The sequence below is a fragment of the Saccostrea cucullata genome, unplaced genomic scaffold, assembly GCF_032062105.1.
Source record: "Saccostrea cucullata isolate Sc308-1 unplaced genomic scaffold, CSIRO_AGI_Scuc_v1 ctg164, whole genome shotgun sequence".
NCBI classification, from domain to species: domain Eukaryota; kingdom Metazoa; phylum Mollusca; class Bivalvia; order Ostreida; family Ostreidae; genus Saccostrea; species Saccostrea cuccullata.
Genome location: NW_026937694.1, coordinates 293,150 through 298,001, shown reverse-complemented (window position 1 = coordinate 298,001; position 4,852 = coordinate 293,150).

The window sequence follows — 4,852 nt, the reverse complement described above, 5'->3', positions numbered from 1 at the left end:
TTATTTTTCTGTCACGCTATTTGCAAAAAGAATTAACTGAGCAGATAAGATATATTTATCATATTACTTTTTATGCAATAGCATACTCTACCTATAAACAATTAATTACACAAGGGAAGTTATTGACAATTTATGAAAGAAGAATATCAACAGTCATGTTTAAATCTTCATTTTGCAAGTTCCTTGTGTATTCAATGGCATTTGCAGCAATCTAATATTTCATTAAGTCATGAAGACTTAACTTTTCATACTTATTGTAAGCACACTATTTTTTTAAAATAAGAATTGTATTAGGTTTATTTGTGTTCTTTCATTGCAAGGGACACAAGACAAGTTTGACCTGGGGGCAGAGGATGCTGAGTCTCCTTTGTGGCATTTGATCGACCCTCTGATTTTTTGCTATGCTCCATATTATACATATCATGAATTGTGTCAATTATCTCAGTATTCATTTTCTCTATGTTCATTAAAGTATAAATTATAGTCACGCGTCTTCATGAAATATGACAACAGAGGCCTAATCTGAAGAATAACAGATTTCTACCTACATAGCTGCTTATACATGTACTTATTCAAAACTAGCCTAGGTGGCTATTTTAAGACCGCGGAACATTTACTGGCAAAATTGGAAATATTACAGCTTACGTCATTTCTATCTGTTACAATCAAAACATTCAGTGATAGACAATGAAATGGGCGTGTACAATTCGACGCGGAAGTTTGGAAAACATCGAATTGAAATTGCAGATCAAAATTCATTTTCAATCCACCTCAGATACGCTAGAAGGCATATTATTACCGATTGACCCAAAAGACAAATAATTTCAATTTTGGTACAGTTTGAATTTTTATTTGTCCAGTGTTATAAATGAATAAATATTTAAGGGACAAATATTTCATTTCTGTTTGGTAAATATATGTTTATCTTTGTGTTGGTGGTGATGGTTGGGGGTTGGGGGTTGAACGATTTTTATATATGTCCAACAGTTTTCAGTGAGAATAAGTATAAAGCTCATGCACTCTTATAATCCTAGAAATAAAATATATCGTCATGTTAAGCCATGACCTGACTCGACAATCCCCCCTTCTAAAATCATATATTTCCTGAAAAATAATCTTTGTCTTGTTTGATCTTTAGTGTTCTTATAAGTATACGCTAAAACTCATATTAATGTGAACTTCAAAAAATATATATTTGGGAGTTTTGGATCATACATGTACATTCACTCTTTGCTTTGAAAACAGCTCAGGTGAATTGAAAATGAATTTCGATCTGCAATTTCAATCCAATGTTTTTCACACGTCCGCGTCGAATTGTACCCGCCCATTTCGTTGACTATCACTGAATGTTTTGATTGTAACAGATAGAAATGACGTAAGCTGTATATTTCCAATTTTGCCAGTTTATGTTCCGCGGTCTAACCAACTTTTTGCTTTACTTACATTTTGTGGTTAAAGCAAAACGGCGCAATATTGTGAGCACCTAATTAATTGATTGTATATTGTTTAACGTCCCTCATAAGAATTTTTCACTCATATGGAGACGCCACCACTTGCCGATGGAGAGATATACCTATACTCGGAGGCCATTGAGCAGGGAGGGATCTTTTTGTGCCAGCACCTACTGCGACAGGGGACCTCGGTTTATATACGGTCTCATCCGAAGGACCGGTCTCCATGTCCCACAGTGGGATTCGAACTCGCGATGTATGGATCAACTCCTTACATTTGCGACTTTAGAACAGTCGCTTTAACCTTTCCGCCACTTGGGCGACCAGCACCTAATCGAATGATTCAGTCACATGTGCTGATGAATACAACATTTAGGCCAAAAAATGAATAATTCGTGATTAAACAATTTTGCGTAGTAATCTAAATAATTAATGCAAATTGTAAATTTACGAATTAACCATTTTTTGACTAAAATTTGTCGTGTTCATCATCAATATGACGGTATCAAGGAATTTGATGTTGGTTAAGTTCAAATACCTACAAGCTACATGTATTAATATTGATATAGGTAAAATATTTTTTGTACTGGACCTATTAAACACCAATTACTCATACAAAACTTTAAAAAGTTCCTTAAGTATCTTCCTTGCAGATCAGAGCGGCACATAGGGATCACTTTACCCGATGTCTGTCTTTCTACATGTAGCTGTATTTTCATCTATCTGTCCGTCTGTCACACCCATGCCTCAAAAACTAAGAGATATGGATTTCAAATCGATATTTTAGGCATATACCTGGGGTATTACATGACATCATGGCTTTTATAAATTACTATAAATATTGATCTCATTACCCATGACCTTTGAACTGTGACCTACTTTCCAAAATATGCCATGGTGCCGATCTACAGCATACATGTATTCTTATACGCCCGTCTTAAGGCGGGACGTATAATGTTATAGGCTTCATGTCCGTCTGTCTGTCCACTCGTGTCCGGTGTAACGTTGAATTTTGACCCGGGTTGAAAATTGACCCGGGGGTCATTTTTCAACGTTGAATACTGAGACTAAAGGTGTTGAATTTAGACCCTGATCCGTTGAAAACTGAGCCGGGTCGTTGAATTTTGATCATGAAACCGGTTCAAAATTCAACAGCATAAAAACACATATTTATGATTGGGTTTTCACTACTGTGACTTAATTCATAGGTATGAGGCCCCGTTTTGGTATTTACTACAAAAAGTAATATCCCCTATTTGAATAAGTGATATCACCTGTTCCAATAGATGATATCACCTATTTGATTTGAATTTGTGATATCACCAATTCGAAAAGGTGATATCGCTTATTCGAATTGGTGATATCGCCTATTCGAATGGGTGATATCACCTTTTCCCGTTGAACAGCTGCAGTTGTTTTTTGCTTACAAATTAATTTATTTCACTTATATATCATGTTAACAACAAGAAAATCGTAGAAAACGCATGAAAACTGGGTAGTCCGAATTTTCTTGGTTCCAGTGGTAATCTATATTATTACAGGGAGCATTCATTATTTGCTGTTGTAAGAAACTCAAATAGGTTATATCACCTTTACGAATAGGTGATACCACTTATTCAAATAGGTGAAAGCACTTATTCAAATGGGTGATATCACCTTTTATACTAAGCTCTCTGACTTGATCACATGATTAAGTATATAACAGCATAAAGACTTGAGTTACTGTTCATAGAATCTGAAATGCATTTTGACCATGTTTTTTTTTCTTGTGATCATATGCTATATTGCAGGAGTCCTTTTAGAAAATTTCATTAAAGTGAGTGACAAACACCCTTGCCTAGTTTTCTCATAGAACAAGTGTTAAAATGGAGATAATTTTTTGTAAAAACAGAAATAGTATTGATTTCTCAATTAAAGATAATACAGAGTATGACTTGATGTTTCTGAAAAAAAAATACTACAACCTGTATTAATATTTTTTAATGTTCCGTAATTGATGAGACGTAACAATGCCTTGAAGTCTTGAATTAGGATCTACATGTGCTTTATATTAAAACATATTGGATACCTTTGTCAAAAATTGATACGGGACATAATCAAATAATTAAATTAGCATTCTGAATAACTAAATCCTCTATAATTACTCCATCAATGTATAAAACGAAACACATTTATTTAATATTAAACAGCAACAGCTTAATTTATGCTGATCCCTATAGTCTCTAAGTCTTGAAGAGAGAAAACATGTGCCTTATTCCCAAAATTTTCAAATTTTGTCAATCTATGTGATAAAATGATTTATATTCGATAATAATGTGTAACTTTACATTCCTATTTAATTGAGTTTACAACCAGTTCTAGTTTAATTTGTCATATTTCCCAGAATGCAATCATGGCAATTATTGAAAAGGAATAAAAAAGCATCGCATAGGAGAGATAAAATTATGTAAATAAAATGAAAAGTTTATCGAATAGGAATCGTTTTTTTTCCAATAGAAATGGATGCTAGTATGTTTTCGAACAACAACTTTATTGCATATAAACCAAATAATTATCGAAAAAAAAAATAAAATTATCGAATAGGAATGACAAAATTAGCGACTAGCAACCGATTGTTTTAAATGTTAATGACATTGAATAGGAAACGCGTGTTTTCGAGAAAAAAAATATGTAAATTTTAAGATATATGAATCATATTGTCACATTTCCTGTCATTGGAATAGAAATTACAAATAATGGAATAGAAATAACAAGTAATCAAATAGGAACCACATTCCAAAGAATAAGAATGTTTTAGAATAAGAATAATCTCATTCTCAAGTTTATGGTCCGAAAGCGATCAATTTTCAAGCCAAGACAGTCTACTGACAAATAAGTTAATTGTTACAGGGATTTCAACAAATTATTTAAAGTCAGCATTACTTACATGCTATGGGCGCTATATTGCTCTTTTCACAAACATAACCTATCATTGGAATCGTTTTCGTCGATGTGTTTCATTCTAATTTTTAGGCTATAAATTTTGTTATTTTTATACTGAATTTGACTAGATGGGATGTTCCACCAACCTGATCAATATATATAGGGCTACTTTCTAGACTGCAGATTTTTAAGATTTTTGTTTTATGCCCTATTCGTTGTTTTGTAGTTATTCATGGATGCCATGGATTTTGGAAAGTATTGTCAAAAATAAAGTTGCCATGCTTGAAGATAACTGAAATCGTGCACTGTTCAAAATGTACATGTATACACGGGGTAATAATGTATGTTTATTTCTATTATTCTTGAAAAGGGAAAAATTGAAACCAAAATATAAATAAAGTGATATTGCATGATAAATCCCGTAAAACAACTTCCCAGCTAAAAAAATGTTCAAACTTTGAGGTGGGGTCAATATTCAA